This window comes from Trichechus manatus, unplaced genomic scaffold (genome assembly GCF_000243295.1).
Source record: "Trichechus manatus latirostris isolate Lorelei unplaced genomic scaffold, TriManLat1.0 scaffold00027, whole genome shotgun sequence".
NCBI classification, from domain to species: Eukaryota; Metazoa; Chordata; class Mammalia; order Sirenia; family Trichechidae; genus Trichechus; species Trichechus manatus.
The window spans coordinates 18,614,554-18,625,139 of NW_004443963.1; the positions used below are offsets into that span (position 1 = coordinate 18,614,554).

General features: G+C 40.2%; 1 long non-coding RNA gene across 3 annotated transcripts in view; it reads left to right on the forward strand.

Annotated features, from left to right (window-relative positions):
- LOC111820124 (uncharacterized) overlaps positions 1-10,586 on the forward strand; it is a 121,385-nt gene that overhangs the window by 82,934 nt on the left and 27,865 nt on the right. For all 3 annotated transcript variants that reach the window (XR_002823664.1, XR_002823662.1, XR_002823663.1), the window contains exon 3: positions 4,272-4,360. This is a non-coding gene — a long non-coding RNA (uncharacterized LOC111820124). The remainder of the gene's footprint in view (positions 1-4,271; positions 4,361-10,586) is intronic.

The window sequence follows — 10,586 nt, forward strand, 5'->3', positions numbered from 1 at the left end:
TAAATAGCAGTACTAGTCTGGGATAGACCTGCCTCCTAGAAGAGGGAAGGAACAGCAGGTACTCCCAAGAACAAGGGGAGAGGAAAGGGCTGGACTAGTCAAGCCCAGGGTCTCCTTCCATACTCGCTATTCATTTAAGTCACTTCACCCCTGACAGCATGAGTCAGAGGTGTGATGAGGACAGGAATATTAAACTAAGAGATGAAGCATCAAGAGTAGGGAGGAAAACTTCTAACATTCCCCAGCTTTTGTTGGTGAAGACATTGGTCTTAACCAGTGAGTCTAGGTCAGGGATATGCCTATCCTGTTTAGGGGAGAGGTGGTGAGTCAGAATAGTCCTGTCCTCACTTTTATGAGGACAATCCCCTACTCCCCCCACTGTTCTCAGGTATTCTCTTGGGACCATTGGTGGGCAAAATAGATATTGTCCCCAGAAGATTTTAAATGGATCACAACAGTATATAAATTATGTGAGCTCCAGGGATAAAATTATTTCAGCCCTGTCCCCACAACTACCAAATTCAGAAAGTAAGCCTACCTCCAGCCCAAGAGCAGTTATTTCTGGTAAAGTTATGTTCCCAGAACACAGAACTCAGACTTGCCAAAGACCGTAGCAAAAACTTACTGGTCTCTGAGGGAAGGAGGATAGGCGGAGGCTGTCTTGGTTTTACCCTCACCAAGATGCCAATTAGTCCATGCCAGTGTCCAGAACGCATGACTTGGAGGTTTGCACCCGATGTGGAAAAACCGCCCAGCAGGAGGTTAAATTTGGAACACTGCCTCTACCATATATGCAGAAAAATCTACCGATGCATACTGTCTTCTCTTTTAGAGATTAATATTTGAAACATTACTGCTTTTTTGCACCAAGCATTCACAGTGGTGGCAGCCCATTACCAAGTCTTATATGGGCTTCCTCTCCCTCTTTCTCCTGCTGTCTCCCCTTCCCTCCTCCCTTCCTTACTTATGTGAGGTAGAATCAGAAACCCCTTAATTTCCATTTCCCATTTGAATTGCCTATCTAGCCTAGCACAAACAATTTAAACCTAGTACTTCACCGGTTTTATAATGCATGTACTGTTTGAAATTCAGCTGCCTTGCAGTTTACATGCAGCAAATAATTGTTCCTCTCTCTATAGGCTACGAGGCCTGTATGAAGAGAGTCTCTTTTCCTTAAAGTCTAATCTTGGCCTCAGCAGTGCCTGCTTAGGAAAAGCTATTCCTGCGTAATTCAAGGTCAAACAGCAGCCTTCTGTAGGATGAAGCTGCTCAAGCCTGCTAATGCCCTCTTACCTTTGCTGAGGCCAGCACAGCTGGTATTTGCTTATTAGACCAGTGTGGCCCATGTACACCAAGGCCATCTGCACAGCTGATGTTTAACCAAACTTTCAATATCACCACCGCCACTGCCACCACCTATGGCTTGTTTATTACGAAACCCAGACCTGAAAGCCCCCAAGCCTTTGTTGAGGCTTATGTGCCTAGAGCATGCAGCCTTGTCTCTATACATATAGCCACTTACCTGAAGACAAAGTCGCCATAACTATAGTCACTTGTTGTTAGGTGCTGTCAAGTTGGTTCTAACTCACAGCAACTCTGTATAACAGAACAAAACATTTCTAGATCCTGTGCCATCCTTACAATCATTGCTATGCTTGAGCCCATCGTTGCAGCCACTGTGTCAGTCTATCTCCTTGAAGGTCTTCCTGTCTTTCCCTGACCCTCTAATTTACCAAGCATGATGTCCTTCTCCACGGACTGATCCCTCCTGATAACATGTCCAAAGTACGTGAGACAAAGTCTCACCATCCTTGCTTCTAAGGAGCATTCTGGCTGTACTTCTTCCAAGACAGATCTGTTCGTTCTTCTGGCAGTCCATGGTATATTCAGTATTCTTCACCAATACCGTAATTCAAAGGCATCAGTTCTTCTTCAGTCTTCCTTAACTGTGGGCCTATGATTTATAAGCCTGAAGCTGAACCTCAGTAGTTGAAAGCTAGGGCACAACTGTAAAAACTCACGTGGCCTAATGTAAACCTCTACAGACTGCTGAGGTCAAAACACTTTGCTCCCTCGCTAAAGTCCAAGGCCCAAAGTCCTATCCTCAACAGATGCTGCAAAAATTCCTCCTGGATTTTATGCCCTCGAATTTTCTGTTTTTCAAAATTCCAGACCCATGCACCAAATCTTAGGATCTTTGAAAGGCTCAGTAAATAGCACTCCTGTTCTCTTGCCTGAGTTCTACACCAATAGAGAAATAAAAGAGTATGAGAGCCCATCGCATCACCTCTATTACTAATAAAGCTGTATTGGAGAATGTGGCTTTTATCTACAGGCAAGTGAACGTCTGAACACCGAATCTCAGAATTCTACAAACTTACCTCATCACAGGTAGTTATGAGGTCCCCCCTCTGCCACATTTATGAATGCCAGAGGAGGAGAATGCTTGCTCCTTGGCGGCAGCTGGCTTCCAAAATGAAGAGAACCTTGCATATACCTTTTTTCTCCTTCCAAACTCACTTGTTTAGAAAGATCCTGTACCTCTGAGGTGGAGTATATGACCAGTGAAGAGGTGCCAGGAGTGAAACTGCAGGAGAAGGGAAGAAACATTCTTCTTTTATATAACACATTCAAGTGGAAATGGAGTAGAGACAAAAGGGAGAATAAGAATTAAGAGTCAAAGATGCTTTGTGAGTTGGCCATCAACGTGTACTTACTGAACACCTAGTATGTACAAATCTATTATCACTTAATCCTCAGAATAACTGTTATCCCCAAATTTCAATAGGGAAACTGAGACTCAGACAAATTAAGTAACTTTCTCAAGGTCTCACAACAAATAAGCACTCTGGTCTGTCCATCTCAGTTACAGCTACAAGTCTCTCCAGGATCCAGTCTCGGTTCCTTCCCCTTGCCCTTTTGGGGCTAGCAATGGTAAGGTCCCCACTGTGGCTATCTGCTGGGAGGTTCAGTGTCCTTTGTTAGCCTCCCTTAATTGTTTCTATTCCAACAAGTTGGAAAATTGAGGATTGGGGAAGTAGAGAAGGTGTAGGATTTGAATTGGGCTTTGAAGAATGGGTAGGATCTTGGGAAAAGATGATGGATTTAAGAAGTGTGTGTAGGCGCAACAGCCTTGGTTAAAGCCTTAAGGGTGGGGAGTAGGGGAGGACGGATGACAGTGGATACTTTGATACTCCCTCTTTGTTCACCCTCCCTCGCCACAACAGATGAGGAAACAGAAGTGCCTTTTGGCCTCAGTTCTTGTGGCAGGTTATTGGGAAGCCTTCTCGAGAACCAGACCACCAGGCTCCCCAAGCTGCTGCACTCATTAAGGGATTTCTTTGCACAAGAAAGGGATACTTATCAAGCACTTTAGCTTTTACATTTTGTAGCTAGTATACTTTTTAAAGTATTTGAAAAGTTTTAAAATAATCTTAACTGTCTTATAGTAGAGATTTGTTTTGTGTTTATTTGAGTAAGTATTCCTTAGCAATTACATGTTTAGTGAATTTATTTAAATGTTGCTAAATCTTTAGTTGTTTTCTTTGGGTACATTTTAATTCATAAAATTTTAACAAACTTTTGCTTGAATCATTTTATTCTTAGAGAAAAAAAATTACTTTTTATTGTCTTGCCCTATAAGCCTGTTCTCATATAAAAAGAAATTGACATTTAGTTTATTAAGCAAATTTTCTTAAAATAAAAGAAGTAGAATCAATCATTTTGAGTGCATCTTCATTTCATGTTATAAAATACCAAGAATGCTGAACACAAATTATAAACCCAAAATACCTAACCAATTCCAGTATCCTAGCCTAATATCCAGGCAGTTTGACCTGGAATGGCATAACAACTGGTCGACTTCTTTGCTTGGTTGGGTCCCTTCTTACAGGTCGGTGTCTGCTGTGTAAATTATTAATATTTTCAGTATCACCTCTGCCAAAAGCCAAATAAAATGGAGGAAAAAATCTAGAGCTATTTAATATCCCAAGAAGCCTTTCCTTACCATCCTCCTTCGCAAACGTGGGAAAATTCCTTCCCTCTCTCCCTTCTTCCTTCTTACCTATAAATATGTATATGTATATATATATGTATATATACATACAAACATATATACATGTATACATACCCACTTAAACACTGCTAAGTTACTTATTAAGGTAAATGTTTTACAGTATCTTTAGCCTCGGTGACAGAATTTCAATCTAAGTCTTTGAAAAAAACAAATTTTTGCACAGAATTAGATATATACCTTTTCTTATCTCTTTCAGGCAGTATTTGTGTGTTTCTGCGGAGTTTTGCACAGTCTACTCCCATGCAAACCAATGAGGGAGAAATATCGGAAGAAAGCAGCTCCAAGGTCAGTAACTTACTAAAGGTGCAAACTATTTGAGTAGAAATGAAACAGCAGAGGCAATGGATGAGTAGAGGGAGTGTTTTGTTTTAGGTGAATTTGGAAGTTAGAGTGATTTAAATTACAACCTAACCTAAGATTGAGGAGATTTTTTTTCTTCTGAAATATACATTTTTATTATTCTGTATGACAAATCTAAAACAAATTTTGCTGAATTCACAGAGAATGTTATGATTCATTTTTAAGAAGGCTAGCACTGTATCTTCTAAAATTGTATTATGAAAATTATATATTCATCTTATAAAAATTAAATCAAAAGTATATAAGGTAAAAAGTAAAAGCATCTCCTTTATTCTTGCTGCACAGAGACAGTCAACTGGTAATGTTTTAGACATTTTTCTGTTACAGACTGTAAAATGGTAATTTGTTCCATTTGGTTTTTCAAGCTAAAACCTATATATAAATAGCTGTCTATGCGTTTATCTGTGTCTCTGTTGATATCTGGCTCCATGCCCTGAATTTCCTTGGCCCTTACTCTGCCCTGTCTGTAGGATCTTTGGTAGCACCTTCCCTTCCCTCTTTCTCCACTCAAAATTGTCTCGGGTTGTTCCTGGGAGCTGCTGCATGAAGCAGCTCCAGCACCCACAGCATTATCTGCTGTCCTGAATCCACCTGAGGTCCTTTTCTGTTGCCACTGCTGTCGGTGCTCTCAGTGGGAGCCCTTATTCCTTCAGCAGAGCAAAAGTGGAGAGGTGTCGAAAGGTCACTGGGTTTCCATCAGGCCAGTCCTCACTGCCTGTTGGCCTCCTGTTGTGCTTCAGCAAGTGTCACAGAAGCCACACCCTCCCCAGCTCTGTTGCACTTTGTGAGCTGGGCCTCAGAGCAGCAGGCTTGTGTCCTCAGTCTCAGGGTTCCTCATGAAAACTGCCCTTTCTCTACAGGCTTGTGATCTGGTTCATGGATGCAGGGAGAGATACTGTTCAGTCCTCTTGTTTTTGTTTTTGTTTTTTTCCCATCTAACCAGATATCTTCTTTCTTTCAGTAGCCAAAACAGAAGCCTATAGACTGTTCAGGAGACTCATCTAGATCCTGAGTCTCACTTAGGGTTAGTCTCAACCTGTGAGATGCACAAACACACACATACTCTAGGAATCCCCCCTAAAAAACAAACACAGAGACATACACCCAGGCCACCCACGATACAAACGCACACACTCACGCACAAGATACACATGCCCCTCAGAATCCTAATTTATTAATCTATAATGAAATGTAATGTTAAAGACTGGATTCTTAGATCCTTTGGCTAGTACATTCTTTCCCTGGGAAGCTAAGTTAAAATTGGAAGATTGCTTGGCAAGCATGTAATTAGGCCAATATAAAATAATTTATTATGACGTAAGCTCAGTTTCCACTTTCTTTCTGGATTTTTTAATTACTGAACAGTATCAGTTTAGAATCAATTATATGAAAGAATAAAAGAACATTCTTTTTATACTTGCAGTAAGTAGATGCTTCTGTTTTCAGAAATTAGATCATAACCTCAACTCTGTCGGTCTTGGTTTAATTCAAGTTTTTATTTTATTTTTTCATTCTTATGTTTCTCTTTCTTTAAAACCTTATTATATTTGGAATGATTTGACCTTAATGCAAGATATTATTATAGTTAGTATTATGGTGGCATAATTTATGGATGCCTGTTAACAGAAATGGAGCCCTGGTGACGCAGTGGTTTAGAGCTTGGTTGCTAACCAAAATGTCGGCAGTTCTCATCCACCAGCCACTCCTTGGAAACTCTATAGGGCAGTTCTACTCTGTCCTGTAGGGTCGCTATCAGTTGGAATTGACTCAGAAACAAAAGGTTTGGTTTTTTGGTATTAATAGAAGTAAGTCAGGAAAGGTATCTGGTTTTGAGGAATGATTTTGACCTAAATTTATTCATTTTTTAATATAAATAATTCTTGAGTTACCTGTTATGTGCTGGACTCGGAATATAACAGTGAACCAAAAAGACATGGTCCCTACCCTCTCAAGGTGGTTACATTCTAGTGAGAGACACAAAATAAATAAACATAAATAAATTCAGTGATTACAGATTATGGTAAATACTATGAAGAAACAAATAAAATAATGTAATATAGGGAGACTGGGAGGACAAGCATAGGTTAGTCAAGGAAGGCGTCTCTGAGAAGATGACATTTTAGCTGTGGGCTAAAGGACAAGGCAGCCAGCTCTGTAAGGAACTGGAAGAACAGTGTTCTAGACAGAGGAAACAGCTGCAAACATTCTTGACCTCGTTCAAGAACTGTTGGAAGACCTGTGTGGCCATGTGGTGGTGTAAGGTTGGAGAGGGAGGAAGAGTCCTTGCAGGGCCTTGAAGTGCATGGTACAGAGTATAGATTTCTTCTACATACACTAGGAAGCTATGGAAGGCTGTTAAGTTGGGGAGTAACTTGATATGATTTGCATTTTTAAAAGATCATTCTGGCTGCTGTGTGGAGAATGGATTGGAGAGGGGCAAAAGTGGAAGCAGGGAGACCAGTGAGAAGGCAGTGGTAGTTGCTCAGGTGAGAGAGAAGATGGTGGGCTAGATCAGTGTGGTGACATTGGAAATGGAGAAAAGGCAGACTTGAGGTGTATTTTGGAAGTAAAACTGACGTGTCTTGCAGATGAATTGGAATACTTTTGTATCACAGAAATTAAGAAGGGAATTTCAAAAAAAAGGGGTGATCAGTAATGTCAGATGCTGCCAAAAAGTTAAGGAGCGCAATAATTGAGAAAAGTTAACTGGATTTGTTTTGTTAAGAATGAATTAAAGAGGAGGGACAATTCTGGGGGAGATGGAGATGTTCGTTATCTGCTAAGGGCATAGGTTACACAGGTGAATCTATTTGCCACAATTGTGCCGCAAAAATTTGTGTATTATGATGTTTGTACATTTTTTACCTGAAAACATTGTAAACTAATAATAATCTAATAGGGGTGGAGAATGGGCCTTATAGATGAAACAGGAATGGCAGAATGTCAATAACCGTTAAAGCTAGGTGATAGGCATATAGGGGTTCATTTATACTATTCTGTTTATTATATGTTGGAAAATTTTCCATAATTAAAAAAGAATTTTAAAAAGCTTCTTAGTGGTGTTTAAAGAGTGCCATTTCATTAGAGTGAGAAGAGAAGAAACCAAATTTTATGAGTTAAAGAGAAATTAAATGGTAAACAAGTAAGAGCTGTGGCTTTAGTCTGTCACTCAATTTTAGGAAATTTGGAAGTAAATGGAGGAGAGAAGTAGAACAGCAGTGAGGAGGAGGAATTTTGGTGTTTTTTTTTTTTTTTTTTAATGGAGGAGGCCTATGCATGTTTGAGAAAAGAAGGAAGAAATTAGTGGAGGATGATCAGAGCCACAATAGATGGATCCTCATAGAACAGGAGAAAAATGTGGAACAGAACTCAAAAAGTCCAGACTTACTGGACTGGTTGAGACTAGAAGACTCCCCGAGACTATCACCCTAAGATACTTTTTAAACCTTAACTGAAATTATCCCTTGAGGTCACCTTTCTGGCTAAATAACAGATTGACTCATAAAGAATATCACCCGTGAGTAATGAACTTCTTTAAAAAATCATCTGTATGAGACCAAATGGTCAAAAATTACTCTAAAGCAAAGATGAGAAGGTAAGGGGACAGGGAAACTAGAGTACTGGAAATGGTAGAACCAGAAAGGAGAATGAATGAGACTGATGACACATTGTGAAAAATGTAACAATATCACTGAATAATTTGGGCAGAAATTGTTACATGGGAACCTAATTTGCTGTGTAAACTTTCACCTTAAACACAATAAAATACTGTTTTTCAAAAAAGAAATAAACATCTTGCATTCTCTGCCCCCCCCCCAAAAAAAAAATTAGTAGAGGAAGGCAAAGTGTACAGTTATGAAAAGGGTTCATCAGATTTGTGAGCCTAAAGGAACTTGGGGATCGGTGAGTCCAGCCCCCTTTGGCCACAGTTAGTGACTCAGCTTGTGCCTGAATCCTCCTCTTCTGACTCCTGGTTTGTGGTAGAAGATATTTGAAAGAGGAAAGAAAAAAAGTGGAGTTCAGGCTTTTCTTTGTATTGCCTCTGAAATAGAAGTCATACTTTTTTTTAAAAAAAAAATTTTTTTTTATTGTACTTTAGATGAAAGTTTACAGAACAGATAGTTTCTTATTAAACAGTACACATACTGTTTTATGACATTAGTTAACAACCCCACGACATGTCAGCACTCTCCCTTCTCGACCTTGGGTTCCCTATTACCAGCTTTCCTGTCCCCTCCTGCCTTCTAGTCCTTGTCCTGAGCTGTTGTGCCCCATTAGTCTTGTTTTGTTTTAAGGGCCTGTCTAATCTTTGGCTAAAGGGTGAACCTTGGGAGTGACTTCATTATTGAGCTACAAGGTTATCTGGAGGCTATATTCTCAGGGTTTATCCAGTCTCTGTTAGGTCAGAAAGTCTGGTCTTTTTTTGTGAGTTAGAATTTTATTCTACGTTTTTCTCCAGCTCTGTCCCGGACCCTCTCTTGTGATCCCTGTCAGAGCAGTCAGTGATGGTAGCCTGGCATCATCTAGTTGTACTGGACTCAGTCTGCTGGAGGCCATGGTAGAGAAGTCATTCTTATTTGGAGAGTTTAGAGTGCAAGATTGGGGACTTAAAATGACAAATTTGATGGCCTGTTGGGGGCAGGGGGAGTTTGGGGCTGCCAGAAACAAAAACAAATCAGTCTTACAAGAAATACAACTGGAATGCTCCTTATAAACAAGTATGGTGAGACTTTGGCTCTCTTACTTTGACACGTCTTGAGGAAAGACCAGTTGCTAGAAAAGGACATAATGTTTGATAAAGTTAGAAGAAGGTCAGCAAAAATTAGGAAACCCTCATGAGTTGAATTAACACAGTAACTGCAACAATGGGCTCAAACATATCAACGATCATGGAGTTGGTACAGGACCAGGCAACTTTTATGTTCTGTTATAGATAAGGTCACCATGAGTCGGAGCCACCTTGACAGCAACTAACAACAATTGTAGAGACAGTGCTAAGAAAAATTAATAAATGAATAAAAGGGTCAGCATAGTTTTTTTAAAAAATACCCCTATAAGTGTTGTGCAGGTATAAATCAGGAATGTTCAGTGTGGGACAGGATTGGTCAAGGAAGTCCTTCTTGGAGAATGAATTTTGATATTCCTCTTGAAGAGAAGATGTTCTCTGAAAATGTGCAGCATCTTCCATCGCTTTTTCTTGGTGAGAGAGAATTTAAGTTCAGCAATGGACTAGGAATTATATATTCTTCAAGAGTGGGGAAATATAGACTTTGATCTTGAGTTTAGGAAGACTCCTTTTCTGTATCAGAAATATATAATGGATGAGATGGCTTCCAAAAGACTGCTGTAGATAACAAAAAAAAAAAAAAAACCGTTGCTGTCAAGTAGATTCCAGCTCATGGCGCGGTGGTTAACAACTATGACTGCTAATGAGAAGATTGGCAGTTCGAATCCACCAGCCGCTCTGTGGAAACCCTATGGGGCAGTTCTGCTCTGTCCTACAGGGTTGCTATGAGTCGAAATTGACTTGACAGCAACAGGCTATAAATAGACTATAGGTGATTCTTGAATTAAGTAGGAGTGCTCTTCCCTTTTTTTCTTGCTTGATTTTTTTTTAAATTGGATTCTATTTATTTTTATTGTTGTAGTTTAAATGTTTACATTTCAAGTTAGTCTCCCATACAAAAATTTATACGTACATTGTTATGTGACCCTAATTGCTCTCCCCACACTGTGACAGCACACTCCTTCTTTCCACCCGACTCCCCATGTCCATTCAACCAGCTCCTAACCCTGTCTGCCTTCCCATCTCACCTCCGGACAGAGCTGCCCATTTAGTCTCTTGTATCTACTTGAGCTAAGAGGCACACACCTCATGAGTATCACTTTATGTCCCACAGTCCAGTCCAATCCCTGTCTGAAGAGTTGACCTCGGAAATTGTTTTATTTCTGAGCTGATAGAGAATCCGTGGTTCCTCCAGTCTCAGTCAGACCATTAAGTCTGGTCTTCTTACTAGAATTTGAGTTCTGCACCCCACCTTTCTCCTGCTCCATCCGGGACTCTCTGTTGTGCGCCCTGTCAGAGCGGTCATTGGTGGTAGCCGGGTACCATCTAGTTCTTCTGATGAAGTCTCTGGTTTATGCGGCCCTT